The sequence below is a fragment of the Ursus americanus genome, chromosome 1, assembly GCF_024610735.1.
Source record: "Ursus americanus isolate L20-20 chromosome 1, mUrsAme1.1.p, whole genome shotgun sequence".
NCBI classification, from domain to species: domain Eukaryota; kingdom Metazoa; phylum Chordata; class Mammalia; order Carnivora; family Ursidae; genus Ursus; species Ursus americanus.
This window is the reverse complement of record NC_142127.1, coordinates 30,655,507-30,675,042: the sequence shown is the minus strand read 5'-3', so window position 1 is coordinate 30,675,042 and position 19,536 is coordinate 30,655,507. Positions and strand designations below refer to the sequence as shown.

The 19,536-nt window shown below is 42.3% G+C and overlaps 1 protein-coding gene across 1 annotated transcript in view; it reads right to left on the bottom strand.

Moving 5' to 3' along the window:
* The window catches only part of LYPD6 (LY6/PLAUR domain containing 6), a 119,891-nt gene that overhangs the window by 32,299 nt on the left and 68,056 nt on the right, over nucleotides 1-19,536 (bottom strand). The window contains exon 2 of the mRNA XM_045782150.2: nucleotides 466-520. The gene's annotated coding sequence lies outside the window, so the exon portion shown is untranslated. The remainder of the gene's footprint in view (nucleotides 1-465; nucleotides 521-19,536) is intronic.

Below are 19,536 nucleotides of genomic sequence, written 5' to 3'. Positions count from 1 at the left end.
ATGAAACACTACTCACTCTATTAGTATATTCTAGGAACTAAAATATGAAAGATGAGTTACATGCATTCACAATTAGTCTAACCATTACTGAAACATGGGCTCGGCTGAGGGGGATGTATTTTTTCTGTACAGATTCTCGGTAGGCAAGGAAGCTTTAATCCCTACGCCTCCCAAATCTGATGCTGGACATGCTCAGGTAATATGAAGGGTCTTTTCTAGGACTTTGACGCTTTTCTCTGGAGTCCATTGTGCCTTTGGACCGTCCTAGACATTTAGAAAAGATGTTGCATTTCCATTTTATGCACTGCTATTTGAATATGCACTGAGGACCCCATCCCTGACTACGGTTCTCTTTATGAAGAAGTACACTCTCATTTTCACAGCTCTGTGACCTTTCATTTGTTATTTATGAGCTTTTGCAAATCTAATACCACTCTGACAGATTTAATTTGTGCTCTAAATTACCTTTGCATGAGTTACTCAACTGCCGGTTTTATTCCAAAGGATTACTTGTTACATTCTGAAACAGAAAAAAAAAAATAGTTTGAGATCTATTTGACTTCCTCCACTTGGTAGAAAGTTGAAAAGAGTTGCATTCTGATTTTTTACTCCGTAGTAATACTTAGTATAAAGGAGGATTTCTAACACTGGTCAGGGGGGCAAAGTGATAGACCCATAACCCAGGTCAAGTTTTACAAATCCACACCCCAATTGCTATTTCATATAGCACCCCAATTGCTATTTCATATAGCACCCCAATTGCTATTTCATATTTCTTATCCATAAAATAAGATACTCCCAACTCCTTAAACTGGTCACTAAAACAATTAACCACTTCTGGATGCTACATTGACTGAGGAACCAACTACCAAATGACCACACCTCAGTACTAAATCAATATACAAGCAATTGTGAAGTAGAGAAGTAATGCAAATCTAAGCATTTTCTAATGCTATTCATGTTGAAGTTTGAAATGCCTACTATGGGGACAAAATGAAATTCTGAAGCCTGAAAGATCATGAGAAATCTTGACTTAATTTTAGATATGTGTAATCTAGGCTTGGTGGTGTCTTAATGACTCGAGAAAGTTAATCCAGCTCCCAAAAGTGCAAATTAAAGACGGGTCTTCACAAAACTAAGACTACTTAAATATACCATTCTGACTATAGTAACTTCTCAAAATTTGAGAACTGTTTATAGCATGGTGGTGGTTTACAAACATGTCTGCAAATTCGTTGACATGTCTCCATCGAGAGGTAGGGTCTACATCCTCTCCCCAACCTTACTGACCAGCTGACCAGAGTATGGCGGAAATAACACTCTGAGGCTTTTGAAGCTAGGTCATAGAAGGTACTTCAACTTACACCCAGTGTTCTGGAACACTCAGCCACGTAAGCAGTCTGAGTGCTTTGAGTGCCATGATGTGAGGAAGCCCAAGTGCCCACACAGAGCTCCTGAGACTTCATGAAGAGACAGTGCTGTCCTGCTAGCCCCCAGCTGCTCCCGCCCCACTGCCTGCTCCCTTCCAGCTCCAGCCACGGTCTGATTAAAACTGCATGGAGACTGCAAGTGAGACCTGCCCAGCCAAGCCCTTCCCACTTCCTGACCCACATAAACAAGGAGAGATAAAAATGATAATAATTACTTTATGCTACTACATTTTGTGGTGACTTGTTATGTAGCAATAGATATCTGGAATATGAGGAACTGGTGCAGGAGAGCTAACTAGGAATTATAATGCTACTCATGAAGATAATCCCGTTTTTCACATTGGTTGCAAGGTACAGAAATCCAAATCAAACAGGCTATAACCAAAATAGGGGTAGGGGGAGAAGGGGAAGAATATTACTGTCTCATCTGCCAGTCCAGCTTGGACATAGCTTGACTTTTAATCCTCTTATCGGAACTTCTAGCCCTCAACTCTACTCTTCTCATTTGCCTTTATTCTCATTCAGGTCTTCCCACACCGTGGCCACCAGCAGCTTCAGAAGCATTACCAGACTGTTTCCCAACTGTTTCAGAAAAAAGAAAAGAAAAAAAAAAAAAAAGGAAAAAAAACAAACTAAAAAAATAAGGGTGACCCATCCTTGAACCACAACTGGCCAGGGGAGTGTGGCATTCCAACTGGCCAGAGCTGGGTCATTAGCAGATCTCTTGGACAAACACATAGTGTCAACTTCATGTAAATCACATGGTTTGAGAATGGGCGGGTATTGGTTTCCCAAAGGAAAATCTAGGTATTGTCATGTGAAGAAAAAGAACTGAATGCTGGCCCCGCAAAATCACACAGACGCCCCTACAATTAACAATATTAACTTCTAGTAACCTCATTAACCTGAAAGTGCAAAATGAAGCTAATGATGGCTCAAATGAGTATTTCTGCAAATGCCAGAAGGTGGGGAGGTTACCTGTTGGCATGATTTCCTTCTCAAAAAATAGAATGCCATGCCATTACAACTTTATAAATCAAAACATAAGGTACCACCAATAAACATTTTTGCCCAAGTTAGTCTGAGGTGGTTTTGTGCCCCTTGCAACAAAAGCTCTCTGGGTGGCTCAGTTGGTTAAGCATCTGACTCTTGATTTCAGCTTAGGTCTTGATCTCAGGGTCATGAGTTCAAGCCCTGCATTGGGCTCCACGCTGGGTGTGGAGCCTACTTAAAAAAAAAAAAAAAGTTTAAAAAATGTCAGTAATAGAGAACTACTCAGAGATTACATCTTTCAGACTTCATAGACACTGATGTTCCATTTCCATAAGCTACAGGGAGGTATATGATCATAGCCCAATATGAACTGAGGACCTACTTGCATAAAAATCAATGCTTTTTAAAAAACGTTTACTTCTTTTTCTGGAACCCCTTGGCAAGGCTAGAGTTATAGGGAAAATCTGCCTTTGTACCTTTCCCCAATCTCATTTAAAGGTCAATTGCATCAAAAATGCTTCCATTCCTAAAGGATAAATGATGTCTGGCCAAGTATGCCCAACAGTATATTCACATTTCTAAAAGATGTTATTTTAACTCTCTTCCCTTTGTTGGCTGTTTGCTTGTTTGCTTCCTCAATCAATTTGAAGTTTCAAGAGAACTGATAAGAAGGCATTTTGAAGTACGAACAGCCACAAGGGGATGGAGTCAAAGAACTCTCCAGACTGGAATGGAACACTAGGTACATTTCAGTTCCAGCCTGCCATTTTTTATTTACCTGGAAGGGAGTGGTGGTTTGGAGAAATTTTTGCTTCTGTGTCTTTTATTAAATGTGTCTATATGATTAAGAATGTCATATTTTATTTTTTCTAGGAATTTTCATCCTAGAAACCTTCCAAAAAATGTGGAAGTTCAAAGTGTTTGTACATATTATTATTAATTCCCATCTTCAATTTATTAACACTCACTTAACCTAATCTTGATTCTCACCCAGGACCGAGAAGAACCAATCCACATGAAGTATTATTTCCTATTTTGCATAGAGTAGGGTTCTGCCCATGGTTCCAAGAATCCTAACCAAGTTTTTTATTTTTTAGTTAACATACAGCATGTCAGACTGATGAATCACAGACCTGTACCCCAACCAAGTTTTTGTCCAACTGCTTTGAAAGTTGTTTCCAGTTAGCCATTTATAATGCAAGTTCAAGAAAACTGTAGTTGCTAGTTTTAGAGGTGTGGAGAACCCTTTCCAAATTTTTTACAAGGTAGGAGAGCCAGCCTGTACTCTCTCTTTTTGTGGGAAAAATGAAATAAATAAAATCAAATAGCCAACATCAAAACAGTGGCTTAGGTAAAAATTCTATAGCTATCATTTTTCAAATCACTGGGTTCCTTAGTAGCTAAGTACTAAATCTTAATCGATTTTTCTCATTTAATAAAGAATATGTTTCCAAAAGCAAATCTATTCATGCACTCATCCTCCAAATTTCTGATCAACCGATACCTTGAGCTAGGCACAACACGTCTCCTGAGAGTGCAAAGACCATTATGGTTTCATTTTGGTGAAAGGGTATTGGGGTCTGTGAACACTCACAGTCTGACTATTTCCTCCCCCTGGGTGTGAAGGCAGAGCAATGTATCAGATGACCTCCTGACTCAGTATCATGGAGGTGTGAATTCTTCCTTTGTAATGCACCGTCTTCATTTACAAGCCTCCATAAATAATGGTTATTAAAGAAGTCTATTATTGTAGCAAAACAGAATATAATAAGATTTTACATAGTAGCATTCATCCAGGCAGAAAAAGATGTAGAAGTTATTAATAAAAGAAGACTGTCCTTGATAATAGAAACTTTTTTATTTTTGCATCTAAATTAACTCCCTTCTTAGAGAAAAAACACCGAGCAGCTTCTTGGGGATGAGGGAATGTAGGTATCTAAGGAGACGCCATTCCCTGACTGCTGATACTAAAGAATCGCCGGACATCCTCTATTCCTCTCCCCTGCTCATTCCTGAGTCTTCCTATCTCTGTTCCCCAGTTGTCCTCCTTGTTCTCTATTTTACTAGCTCATTCACTCATTCATCATGCTCTACGGGACAGGTAGAGACAGCGTTATCTGTTATACGCACTGTCATTAAGAGTGCCCTATTACTAAAATCACTGGTGTCATTCTTAAAAATCCCCTTAAGGTTGCTAGGTTCATGGGAAGAAACGCTGATTTGCCTTGTATGCAAGGGAGAGATGATACATCGTTGAGTCATTTAGTCAAGAGTGATCACGGGGCGATGTTGACCTCCTGTCCTTACAACTGAGGCCACACGTTAGTGAGACTGCAGGTAGAAGAGCCAGGTAACACAGTGACTGCACCAACCCTATACCGGCCCTCAAGGAGGTCACCAGGTCTTACCAATAAAGCCCAACCTGAGGACCACAGTCCTTGCAGCCAACCAGGGCAGCTTATCTGGAAGAGGGGAAAAAGGGAGATGGGAAGACAGGGATGACCCATTACATTTTATAGAGACCCAGTTAAGATCTAGGTTCATATGAATTATCAAATAATTATACTAGTAATAAGACACTGGAAATAAGAGGGATTAGAGGAAACAAAGGATGTTAGAATTCCAAAGTATCATAGACAGAGGTGGACGTACCATGTAGTGAAGGGTGAGCTTCAGGGTCCCTGATTGTAGGGGCCCCTGCCAAGGCCCTGTTCCTCATTTTAGGACGATTAATTCATGAATCTTTTTCCTTAAGGATTCCTTAAGGAGCTTCTCCCTAAAAACCTGGATCAGCCACCCCTGGCCACAGTAATGCAAAAGCAATTTTTTTTATGAGTAACAATACTCTTGCTTTTTCTCTGAAAGGGGTTAGGTTAATAAACAGAAATACATGCTGTTATTACACTCTCGTGGAAAGGAAAAAATAAAAGTAGATAAGACAGCACACTAACAAAGGCCGGCCTCAAACCTGGGGAAGTGGAATTATAGCTGGAGAAAACAGTCCGCCGACCACATAACTCCATCCCTCTGGGACCCCCTCCGGCACCGCCTGTGAGCAAATCTCCCAGGACACTGAATGCAGAAAGAATGTAAGGCGCCCCCAAGGCAAAGGAGAAATTAAGGCCGAGAGAAAACCCCAAGCTTTAGATAACACATGTTTTTTGAATTATTTCAAGAAGGGCCAAAGAAACCCCTTCATCTTCTCGCTGGACGGGAAAGGAGGCCACCGCAAAGGGAGCAAAAAGATCACACCCAGCAGCCCAGGCCATTGATCAGGTCCCAGGCAATGGAGGAGAAAGGGCATTAAGTAACCAGCTCCAGAGCCAGGCAATCCCAGACCCTTTTACCTACGTCCTGGGATGACTGTGAGAACAAACAGGAACTGCCTGGAAAGACTGGGGAGCACGGGTTCTGGAACCAGCCCAGGCCATAATTCTGACTTGGCCACTAATAGCTGTATAACCTTGGGCCAGTTTCTTAATCCCTGGGCCTCAATTTCTTCATCTGCAAAATAGGGGCATTCATACCGCCTGTGCCATAGGGCCCTTAGGCGGACTAAAGGAGTTAACACACATAAAGCACTTTGAACCATACCTAGCACATGCCTGCTAGCTGAGAGCATTCTCAGAATCAGCCCCCAGGGTCCTAACAAGGCATCGGGTTACTCATTTGGGTCAAGATGCTGGCTCAGAACCCTCTGCTTGCCAGTCCAGAAAGGAGTCCTCTATGGAATTCTGTATTCTTGTAGGAGAAATCAAAAGTCCAGATTGCTTGCCAGATTTTTTAGCTGATCCCAACTAAGAGCGGCATCCTCAGGTGAGGATAAAAACACAGGGCAAATGAGCTAAGTGAGGCCGACCAGGAAGGCCGAAGACAGGATTTCTCAAAGTGACGAATGCTTTCTCCTTAAAGAGAAAGACGTCTCACAGACAGAATCTCATCTATCCCTACTCTCAACTAATTCATCCTAATTATAATAATTATAATGCTTCTTACTATACACAGAAAACTAGGACAAAGCTCCTTTGCTTAAAACCCATGCAATAGCTTTAAAGCTAAACAACATTACCAAATATAAATAAAATTGCATTCAAATTAAATATACTAATGAAATAAAGTGGAAAATAACAGTAATGACTAGCACTTACGGAGCACCTACTATAGGGCTGAACAGTATGAAATCACTACTACTTGAGCATTTTTGACCTACAAAAATGGCACTCTTGTAAGGCTCAACCCACCATGATCAAGACACCCTCTACGTGCTTTCTTGAATCCCCACAGCACTGTGAAGTCAGCACTATTATTACCCCATTTTACAGATGAGAAAACTGGGGCTCCAAGAAATGAAAACACATTTCTAAATCTTCTACGTAACTGGCAGGTGGCCAGCAGTAAGCAGAACCCACTTGGGGAAGCCCCGACCTAGGAGGAATACAGCATCTGGGACAGGGTGATGAACGAAGAGCCAGACCCAGAAGAGGTTTGGGGCAGCTAGCGAGCACAAGAAGGACACCAAGATGGGGACGCTGGGGCGCAGGTGCCACCCCCAGAAGACCATCCTGACTGCGTGCCCTTTGGTGTGTGTTCTGGATGGAGCACAAAGAGGGCTTTGCTGGGCGGGACTCCGAGGAAGAGAGGCACTGGCCCTCCTCGGGGAGCAAGAGTCAAGGTGCAAACCTGGAGAGAGGAGGTGCAGGGAAAGATAAGAGAGAGAGCATAAGGAAGAGAAAACGGGGTTGTCAAAGAAGGGCCAAGATTTCCAAATTTGCTGCACGTTGGTATCAGCTGGGATTGTACCATATGGCTGACGATGGCTCTCCCGCATTACAGTTTCCCTGTGGGGTGTGACCTCAGTAGGGAGGCCCAACACCTCTCTCCGGGTGATGCTCATTGCAGCAATGCTTGGGAAGCTTTATCCTACTTCTGCAAGTGTTGGTGGAAGGAAACAGCTCTGAGGTGCATTCCATCCATCCAAGGCAGCGGCAACCAGGCTCAAAGTTCCCCAGAGCACTCAGTTAAGGAACTAGTAAGCAGTCCAAAACAGTCAGTGCTATGTATTCTGCTAAGTCTCCTCTCTCTATCCTTCCTGGGCTCCTCAGAGGACCCGGAAACGGAAATGAGCAGGCCATGACCTATAGAAGGACCACAGCTTCCAACCTGGTTTCTCCGATGCTCTGGCCCCAAACCTGACAGGCTTTTCCTGGCCATGTTGGTAACAACTTCCCCAAAGTGGTTTGCATCCTCTTGATGTGGTGATTGTCCCATGTTGCCCTTGAAAGTCTCAAGGGTAAAGTGCACTCTACCTTTCCGACCCAGCACACTTAATTTTACAACAAAAGAGAAAATGTTTTGAGGCCTCTCCTGGGACAAATATATGCCTACAACCATTACTCTTCAGGTAGTAAGAGAGAAGGAAGCATTTTTGAGAAAGGAAACAAATAGGCCAACATTTTCAGAGGCAGCATGGAGTGTTGGAGGAGAATGGCTCTTGCAAACTGCAGACTTGAGTTGAACTCTTGCTCTGCTACAAAGAGCCATGTGAACTCAAGCACTAAACTCCCTGTGGCTCAGTCTCCTTGTCTGCCCTGAGACACAGGGATGCTTTCAACTCATTGGGACCCCCACACTGCCATTTCCACTGTGAGTGACTACGATTGTGAAGCTAAGCCCTGATCAGGAAGGGACCCCTCTCCATCCCTTTAGAGGTGGCAAATTTTCCATCTTTACTGACTTTCCAGGCACTCATTCTGATGTTATTCATAGAAGGAAAGCTGGGCTGATAAAGCAAAAAGAAAAGAATCGTCGTTAGGAATAAACAGGAAAGGTAGTAATACATTCATCCTGATTTCACTCTGTTAAGTTAGAATAACATAGGTCCAATACCAAAACCATATAATTTATGCCATTGCATTGGATCCTGCCAGGTCGTTTTCATAGAGGTTACAAGACGAAAACATGAATCTACCATAGAAAATAATCCTACCAGAGACAAAGGAACTGAATCAAAGATCTTAAAAGGATTGGGATTTGATACAGGATGACTAGTTGCTCCAATTCCTGTTTTCATGCTTACAAGGATCTGAAGTCTCTGGCTAGCCTATTTATTTATTTGACGGAGAGAGGGGGCATAAGCAGGGGGAGTGGCAGGCAGAGGGAGAGGGAGAGGGAGAAGCAGACTCCCCACTGAGCAGGGAGCCTGACGTGGGGCTCGATCCCAGGACCCTGGGATCATGATCCAAGCTGAAGGCAGATACTTAACTGACTCAGCCACCCAGGTGCCCCAAGAACTGTTTCTATTATAGGTTAAGAGTCCCTAACTCAGTTTGCTTGAACTATAAAATCTTAACCTTGCAGATCAAAATGTAGGTAATTGTAAGGGGCTATCCCCCACTTTCAATCCTCCATTATTACTCAGTCCAGAAGGTTCCAAATTTCTGTATTCTAAATAATGCTATGAGTAGCATCCTTGCTACTGTAGCACATGGCCTGTTCCCCATTATTTTCTTAGAATAAACTCAGACATGGGGAAAACTAAAGTGAAAAGACCCTGTCTTCCACTGGGTAGACCAGGAAGAATGTTGGGGGTTTCCCTTCCCTGGAATTGTGTCATAAAGCTATGATGTAAGTATTTCCCTGGATCCCTTGTTTTCCTCTGCTTGTAATCAAGAAGGAAAGAGAAGAATTTCTCTTGGTCCTTCCCTCCTTCAGGATTGATTAAGCCAAAAATATCAAGTCTAGGTAAAATGTGGAAATATTCGAGTTTCCCATGACAATACAATCCAACTTTTTACCATGAGACTTGGGAACAAGATATCTTTTCTAATCTTAATTGACACTGCAAGTTCAACATGTCCCACTAATAATGCATGCCCTAAGTATGGCCCAAAAAAGCATCATAAACTCCAAATTAACTACTGGTTTATTTGGGAGAATTCATTCATTTAATAAACACTTACTGTGTCTAATATTTATTGGGTATTCTACATTCTGGGGTTATAGAGTAGACAAAACAGATGAAAACCATATTTGAAGTTCTGGCTCAATATATTTCTGGTTTATTCCAGCTCAGTATCTTTGGAAGAAGAAATTGATTCAAGAAAAATTAATACTGAGATACAGTTCAAGATCCAGCTGATTAAATATAGCTCATTTACATTGTTGACTCAGAACAGTTCAAGTTTCTTTTAGTGGTATAGTGCTTGGGGACTCTCTACTCCAAAATGAAACAACAAAAATGTAATACATGAAATTTTTTTTGTTACTCACCAGATCCCAAAACCCCAGAATAGTTCTGGACATTCTTCTCTTCCTGATAATGTAATATCTTCCCAGGCTTTTTGATCCTACTTTCTAAATACCTTTCAAATCAGTCCCATCTTCTTCATCATGCCTAGGGCCAGAACTTCAGTTCAGGTCCTTAATTTTTGGTTGGATCATTGCCATAGCTTCTAAACTGGTCTGCCTGTCTCCAGTCTCTTTTCATTCCAATATTTCTAACAGTTTTCAAAAAGGATTCTGCATTAAGTCCATGCCATCTGCAGCAGAGAGCACATCCCTTTTGAAAAAGAGCCCCTGGCATACTGCTGAGTCTGCTAAAGACAGAATGCTTGAGTCTGTGCTAACAAGCAATCGTGCATTCAGAACTGCCCGTTAGAAGCTGGGTTCTATTAGACCTAATCGTTCATAAAGGCACCTGCCAGAACCTCGCCAGCATCATTGCCTGGGGGCTTACGAAATGCCTGACGCACAGGCATGGAATCCTGCACAGCACAGCATCTCACCGGGACCCACTCCTCAGAAAGGGGGTGCGCATGGAGCCCAAGACCATGTAGCTGGCCTCACCAAATGCTGGAACGGCCTTCAGAAGGTATAGATGAAGCACCAGCACAGAGGCAATACTTTGAATGGAAGGGGTGCCAGCCTCAGGAGGCAACATACACATCAGGTCAGGGTCCTCCATATGATGCTGTGTCCCAACCAGGAAGAACAGATGAGTCCAAAAACAAAGGGATAGAAGCATGACTGGCCCCTCTTAGCATCACCCCCAGGGATCCATGCAACTCTGAGCTCCGTGATATGGGAGGTCCTCATTTACAAAGGGGCACAATCTTACCAAAGGACAGGGCAAGGTCCCACCAAACTACAAGTTTCAGCTCCCACCAGGACACCTGGGACTATCTGTGTCCAATGGCCAACAGAATGCCATACTGGCAGGCATAAATGGTCCTACATAGCAGGAAGAGGCAAGGCTACTTTTACACAACGAAGGCAGGGAGGAATCCATATGAAAGCTAGGGGATTCTCAGAGGTGCTTCCTGATACCCCCTTACCCCACTGTGGCTGTGAAAACACACCTGCAGCAGTCCCAGTCAGAAAAGGGGATGATGACCAAGGTTCCCGACCTCCAGGAATGAGGATATTGTAGGAGGGAGAGGAGGAGTAGCCGTTGCAGCCCCCAAATTAACTGCAGCAAGGATGGGATATAATTTGTCCAACCAAACCTTCGTCTTCTGAGTTCCCCCTCAGGAAGAGCAGCCCACAGGAACCACAGGGGTGCTCCTCCTTGAATTTGCATAGAGAGGAAGGTCTGTGGGACACAAAGGGCAGACTGTAGCAGCCATGAGAACAAGCGTCATGATCTCTGACCATAGGGAGCACAATTGACCTTCAGCCCTAGCTGCGCTCCAAAATCCATCACCACGTTCATACTGAGGCTGCACTTCCAAAAGGCTGCTCCTAGCCAATGGGGATGGCAGGGATACTGAAGCTGGCTCATTTTCTGAGAATACGGGAGACTCCTCTGATAGGTGACTGGCTCGAGGGTACCAAGCAAGGGCACTTGGTAAACTTTCTGGGAATTGCACTCTAGGCTAAGATCCCTTCCTCCTTTCCTCCCTCCCTCTCTCCCATGCTCCCTCCCTCTCAAGGAGTGGGCCTGTACCGCTTCTGACAACTCTCCCAGCCTCCCCCAGCCCATCCCCATTTCTCTCATAGGTGTATAATAAACCTCTTACACATCTAATCCCATCTCAGCATCTGCTTCACTGTCTTCAACACTCCACAGACACCGCTAATGAGCATGCAACTTTCTGCATCCAAGCCTAGGAAAATCTACCCTACTTCCTCTGTCTAGAATGCCTTTTCCCCTTTGCTTTCCGTCTGGGGACTGAGGTTTGGCAGCCAGGATAAGCAGCACACTTTGGCCTGGCCCTGTTTTCACGATTTCTGTTTTTGCATGACCAGTTCAAGGGGATCTGCCTGACTACAGAGCGTAGCTTCACCCTATCCTATACCAAGTTGTAGGGCTCCACGCATTGATCCTGTATGGTACATATCCCACACAGTGTCTCCCCCTAGATGGTGACAGAGTCTAGAGTGTGTCCATCTGTGACAAGCAGCCACTACTTGGCTCCAGCTGAACGCTGCCATGAGGCCTCTCTTGAGTTTTCCAAAACCCTTAGAAATTTCAAGAAACACCTCAAACTATAACCTGGCTATTTGAAAGATTTTAATGGATGAGAAATCTTTTCATTATAAAATTACAGAAACTAAATGAGGATTTAGAAAATATAAATAGTGAGCATTTTTTAAAATATTAATAAATATTTGGTAGTAAATGCTTTAGTAAAATCACTTTGAAACTGTTTCTCATTCTTACACTCTGAAATTTATTTTTCTGAATAGTGGCATAAAATATAAATTAATTTGGGGGAAGAAGACAAAAAGTGTAATACAATTTTCTTAAAGGAATATCTACCCTATCAAGTTTCCATTGCTTCTTAAGTCCTATTTCTAATGATGTAAATTTGTAAAGAAACATGAATACAACAGCCAGTTCTAGGGAGACTTGGCCATAGATTTTGGGGTTGCTAGAGACCCATCTATACATTGTAAAGATACAACTAGCTACCCTTGGCCTGTCCCTAACTTAGGCACACCTGCACTCAGCTAGTCTGAAGCGTGTTCTCATTGTGCGGTAAGGTGCGGTGTGTGGATGGAGCCCCAAATTAGAGTGAACCTGGCGATTGTTCCAAATACTTCTTTCCATCTTCCCCTCAAGTCCCCAGTCACATTGCAAATCAATTGCCTGGTACTGTTCCAGTTCCACAAAGCAGATATGTGAAGCTGACTTTCCTAATAACCCTGGGCAGCACTTTGAAACACACAAATTGAAGCTGCTGTGTGTCTGTGAGTATTGGGAGAATTTTAACAACTGGACTAAAAGGCCAATCAAATGGTAAACTCCCAGGGGAAACGCTCATGCCAGAGAATAGATTAACTGTTAGCTGATTTCAAGAACAAATGGAAAGTGCGAACTCAGAGAAATAAGTGGGAAAGGAGAATAAAATAAGTGGGATATGAACAGCTGAAAGGATTTGGGCCACAGAAACCGTGGTTTGGTAAGCCTGTAACACAGCAGAAAGATGAAATCCTTTTTTCTTCCTAATTCCTTCTTTTTTTAAAATCAAGTTTCATTTTTCTTTATACATGATAAAATTTGGGCAGGTTTGTTCTCTTCATCTGTTTTCCTGTATAATGTGATAAATGAGGGGGTAGGAAATGTATCCAGTAACTTACAAACTTGACCTCCTCTTTCCCCTGGCCCAGGCCCACCTGAGCAAGGAAAGGCTGCAGGCAAAGATGTTGGGTTCAGGACTACTGGGCACCGGGGGATATCTGGAGGACCTTCGGGACAGTCTCCTAAATATTCTCAATTTGCCTTATGTGAGGAGAAAGCCAACTGTTGGATGGTGCTTAACGATAAAGCCAGAGAGAAAGAACAATGCCAGCCACAGGAGAGATCATCTGAGATGAGTGTGACATTGTCAAAGACAATGGAAATGCAAGAGAAATTAAGAATACCAGAAACCTAGCAAAATATTGTTACTATGCTTGGTCTTAAAATTCAGTTCTGGGCTTCCTGGCTCAAACAGCAGTATGGGGAGCATGAGTTCATGATTATGAAAGAAGCAAACATCACTGGCATGTAATTCATGAATAGAAATTCTCCTGGAAGTATTTATTATCTACCTTCCATTTTCATTTCCACCATATGAGACTGGAGCCTAATACGAAATGAATTTCTATATACAATTTTTTAGATTAAAAAATGGAAAACGTTGACAACGTTTTGGCTCCCAATTACCACAGTTCCCACAATGCAATCTTGAATATTTATTCCCTGTTAAGTGGATAAAAAGAACAGAGACACTGCTGGTTTAAGAGATCTCTCCTGGACACTGTACTGTGTTTACAATGTTCACAGACCACAGTCCCGATGTGACCAATCACCAACATGATCTGAAAAGTAGACTATTACAGAAACAGACTCAGAAAGTCTAAGGTAGACTCCGAAAATCTGTATTAGAACTACAACCAACAACAAGCACAACTTCTGTGATGACTTAAAGATTTCCAGGTGTAGAAACTTTAGGGTTAGATCAAGAAAAACATGGATAAACATCATCCCTAAACAGCAGTTCCCCAAAAATGAAGTAAAAATTGACTAATAAAGGGGGGTAAACAGAAGGGGGAATGAACCACAAGAGACTATGGACTCTGGGAAACAAACTGAGGGCTTCGGGGGGGCGGATGGGATAGACCGGTGATGGGTAGTAAGGAGGGCATGTATTGCATGGTGCACTGGGTGTTATACGCAACTAATGAATCATGGAACTTTACATCAAAAACTAGGGATGTACTGTATGGTGACTAACATAATATAATAAAAAAATATTATTAAAAAATTGACTAATAAATCTTTTCAAAATGTTTAACCTTGTCAGTCTTACAGTGAATCAAAACAATGATTCAAAACAATATAATTCGTTCACCTATAAAATTGGCAAAAATACTTTCATTTGATAATACCCGATGTTAATGAGTGTGTGGGAAAAGGACAATCTCATTTGAGAAGGAAATTAGTTTCTCCTTTTTGGAAGGTAATTAAAAAGTATCTATCAATTTTTTAATGTGTGTATTCTTTAATCCAAAAATTCCATTTCCAACAATTTACCCAGCAGATATATTTCAAAAGTGTGCCAAGATAATATAGGGGAGAATGTTCTGATAATCTAAATATGTAATAATAATGGGGAGGTTTATAAGTCAAAGTAATACCATATGAAGGAATATTGTGTAACTTTTAAAAAAGGAAGATCTACATGATATATTATGAAGAAAAAAATAGACAATGCACATGAGAATGTACACCGTGGTCCTTTTTGTGTTTTCAAAAAAGGAAATGCACAAATACACACACACACACACACACACACACACACACACACACGGCCTCTACACATAACCTTTATTTTCGAAAAGATACCTAAAAAATTGTTAATAATTATCTTTGGGGAGAGGGCCTCCATCGGAGGAGTGAGGGAAGTTTTTACATTCATTTTGTTTCTATACTGTTTGCATTTTCTCACCACGGACAAATATTCAAGGGCATGCATGGTGTTTTCTGCAAGATCTGTTTAATTCCATGCTAGTTTCCCTCACTCTCTAGTACATTTCTTAGTCAAATACTTCTGTCAATCACTATGTGAGTGAGTCAATTTATTTCAGATTATATCCCACCCACGCAGCCAACCCACTTACTAGAAAAATGGATTTGAGAAGGCCTATAATAAAAGACTCATAGTAAGGCTATTAAATAAAAGCAGCAAATAAAATTCATGGGAAGGAGAGGAAATAAAAAGCCCAGGCAAATGTATTGACTATGATTGAGCAGTCAGCATGGCTCCAAATTTCCTAAGGAAAAGGCCAAAGTAGAAACATGATGGTTGATGTCATTCTTATTGCCTGGAAAAAGATTTCATGCCTGTTTGTCAAAGATTTTTTTTTTACTTAGTGCTGAATTCTAAGAGCCCTGATCCAAGGCACTTCGAAAACATCTTGATTTTATGGACTTAGGCTCTCAAATCTGACCCTGCATCAGAATCTCCCAGGGGACTTGTGAAAACACAGATTTCTGGGTTTTATTCCCAGGGTTTCTGATTGAGTAGGTGTGGGGTGGGGCCTGGGATGCGTTTTCACTTCTAACAGGTTTCTAGGTGAGACTGGTGCTGCTAGTCAGGAACCACACTTTGGGGCACAGGGCTCTTTGACCAACACTTCGTTCATTAGCCCTTAAGGGTTAATGACTTCATCAGTAGTTCTGCCGAGGCTCTGGGGGTGCTCTTCACATAAGCGGTCCAGTGAACGACTGAAATGTAACCCAGTTTCTTATGATCTAGTCAGAAAACAAAGATGGAACCTGAGACAGCCACAGACATAAATGTATTGCACACACCTTAGCCCTTCTAAATACAAATTCATTCCACATCACCTGCCCCTGATAGGGCTTAGACAGGAACTGATACTGCAAATCCGTGACTGGCATTAGCAATAGCCTTATTTTACCCACACAGGAGACTGGTCTCCTGCCAACATCCAAAATATATTATCATTCAATTCCAAAATCAAGAATCAATGACCTTTAGAAAATCTGCACTTTTTTTTTCCTATTGACATGGGGAATAGAGGATTAACTGTACCAGGAATTAACATAGGACCTTTCTCCTGGAGAGGTAAGAGTTCAAAACACTTTTCAGATAAACAACCTCATCTGTCTTCCAATATCCTGGGGGAGAGGGGGGTGTCCCTGCACCTTCATTATAGCACTGGAATTCGAAGTCTGAGGCCACTGTCTAATCCCTACTTGGTTCATGGTTCTTAAAACACTTGGTGTCATAGGAAATAACTGGTGCGTTTAACAGCTGCACTCAGATCAAGATCACACACTCAAATCAAGATCACACACACACACACACATTTACATGTACCCTGACACCAACAACCAATATGGTTTACAAGATTAAAAGCATCTAAAAATATATCCAAAATATATACATTGTACCTCAAAACAGGGAAAATTTTAAAAAAGTATTTTTAAAAAACTAAAAGTGCTCTGAGATCCCTCAATTTCAGTAAGCTTACCTTGTTTTCAACAGTTCCAGTGCTTTAAATAAGCACCTACTGTGTGCCAAGTACTGTTTCAGGAACTGGGATTAAAAGTTGGACACAAACCCTACTCTGACAGTACTTACAAGATCTGTCATAAAACAGATCATTCCAGATAATAGGGATAGGGTGGGTGTAATATTAGCTATAGGTGAATAGTGCTCAGAGAAGGGTAATTTGACCCCTCCTGGGGGCCCCAGGGGGCTTCCTGGGGGAGAAGACACAGAGGGAGGCCTGACAGGTGAGCAGGCGACAGCTGGAATGAAGACAGAGGGGTATGGCGATGAAGGACCCAGGGCTAGGCTGAAGGTTACATACCCAAAATCCAATCACTCCTTCTTTGTTACAAACAGAAATTCAATTTTGTTCAGGGTGGCATCCAGCCTGACTGGAAATACACTTCCCAGAATTTCCTACAGCCCTGGTGATCACGTGACACGGTCTGGGCTAATGAGATGCAAATGACAGCCACTGTGGGTCTTCGAGGAAAGCTGGTAGCTCACCTGTGGCTTTTGCTTTTCCTTCCTTGCCCTTCACCCTTCTCGCTGCCCGCAATGTAGATGAGAAGCCCAGAGGTGTGAGTGTCGTTTGGGGGAGTATGAGGAGTAGAAAGATGGAACAAAGCTGGTCTCTCAGAGCTGTCCCATCTGCCCTGGGCTGCCAGCTTCCAGTCTTCTTAGTAATGAGAAAAGGCGGTGCCTGGTAGGTACAGCCCCTGGAGTGGGGAGGCACCCGGATGGATGCGAACAGAAACCCGTTTTATATACGTAGGCAAGACTCTTTATGCGCTACAATTTATCTGTTTGCAAATCAAATCTTAGAGCAAATGCTAACATCCAAAAGCAACCTTCCTGAATCCTTCACTTTTATCAAAACATGAAATTAAGGATGTCCTAGCACTTTAAAAAAAATCCTGCTATAATTAAGCAGCAAACACTATTAACAATTGTGTTAGCAGAAAGTTTAAATACGGTATTTAATCAAGAGCTAATAAAACAAGATTGCAATGGCCAGTAACATTTGCAGTTCCTACTGAAAAGAAAAAAAATCACATGATGACATAATCCCAGGGCTTAAATAAAATTTATTTAGACAAGATTTTTTCCTCTCATCCTCCAGAAAATAAACTATGAACTTTCTCTCCCTCTCTCCCCTTCCTCCCTCCCTCTCTCTCTCTCTCTCTCTCTCTCACACACACACACACACACACACACACACACCCTGCCTTTTGTTGTTTTCTTACACATAATCACACAACCAGTAGTCGCAGGCACAGACCTTGCTTTCCTCTTACTACAGAAACAGCAGCTGAGAACTGTCATCAGCAGAAAACCATGCAACGGTTTTAAAGGCTGTTTCTTTGTTCCCCGGGGAGAAATGTGAAGAGCCAGAGCCAGGTAGCCCCCTTGAGGGGGGAGTAAGCCGCAAGAAGTGTTTCACTGCCCACCCCTGCACACTCTGTGTTCCCTCAGCTCTAAGAGCATCACGGGGTTGTCCTGGGACTTCCCTACCAGCACCACCAGCCCTTCTTCAGCCCAAGAGGCCAGGGAAGGGATGGCCTGAAGGCCTGGGGGGTGGATGCTCCCGACCTGGCCTTTGCCCTAAGGAGCTGTTCCCCATAGACAAACACACTGGCTTCTCTACTTGGGCCATAAGGGGTTTACCTGCATCAGTGATTCTGAGTGGGGGGAGGGGGGGCAGTAAAATTTAACTTGAAAACAAAAAACTGCTCCAACAAAGCTCTGCCAATGTGGCATTTTTCTTTACCAGGACGTACAAATACAGCAACAACAAAAGCCAAAACAGCATAATGTTCCCAACCACACTTTATTGGGAAGATGGGTCCTTTTATGATGAAGAAGTTCATTCTGCCCGTTTGGGGAAGTGTCAGACTGTCTGCTCAGTCTCTTAATATCCTCCTAATGATTTCTGACCTTTTATTTATATATTTTGCTCAGTATTTAAAATGTTTTTTCCACTTGATCTTCCAGACCAGTTAATCCCAACAGTCCCTGTATTCTTGACTTTTTGGGGGATATAGATCCCTTCATCAGTCTAGTGAAATCCAATGGACCCTTTCCCAAAGCAGTATTTTTATTTTTTTTTTAATTAATAAATTTATTTATTTATTTGAGGGAGAGAGAGAGAGAGCGCGAGCACGCACGCGCACATGCTCAAGCAGGGGGCGGGGAGAAGGAAGAAGCAGACCCCCAGCTGAACAGGGATCCCAATGCCCCAATGCGGGGCTCCATCGCAGGACCCTGGGATCATGACCTGAGCCGAAGACAGATGCTTCACTGAGAGAGCCAGCCAGGCGCCCCTCAAAGCGGTATTTTTAAATGCATAAAGTGAAATACATAGGATTACAAAGCAAACCAATTATATTTAAATATCAATATAAAAATATTAAAATACATGAACTTGCAATATAGCAATATGTATGCTTTTTTATTATGACATTAACTATCAAGCTCTAGTGGTGATGCTAATAATGGTCATAATTTCAAGCAGTGATGAGCATAAGTGATGTTGTAAGATGTCGACAACAACTTCCATGTTATCTGAAAATAGTTTACATTGGTACTGATGACAAAGTCCCAGGCACCACTAACCCTCTTGTGGTTTCATTAGAAGATAATAAAAATAAAGACGCATTTTTCCTTCCAAATTAAATGCTATATTCTCCTATAATTTGGAAACAGAACATTTCCAGCCTACCCTAACACCACTACTTGTTTTGTTTACAGCCCACTCCACCCCACACCCAACTGCATGACTACAGCCACACCTGATGTGTCGAAGTGATGGGGGCTAAATATCAAGGAAAAGGAAGTCATCTTCTCACCCTGGGCCTCCAGCCATCCCAGTGCCCCCCTCTCCAGAGGCAATCGCTGCTAAGGATTCCTTGACATCTACAGAATGTTTCACTTACAAAGCATTTTGTTTGAATTCTAGATAACTTTATTTCGCAATGGGATTACTTCATATCGTTTTTTGTTTGTTTTTTATCATCTTTCTCCTCCACCCTTCTATTTGACCAACAATACTTAACTTCTGCTTATAATTCCTTGGTGTCTGGGTCTTTGTATCTTGATTTCCATGG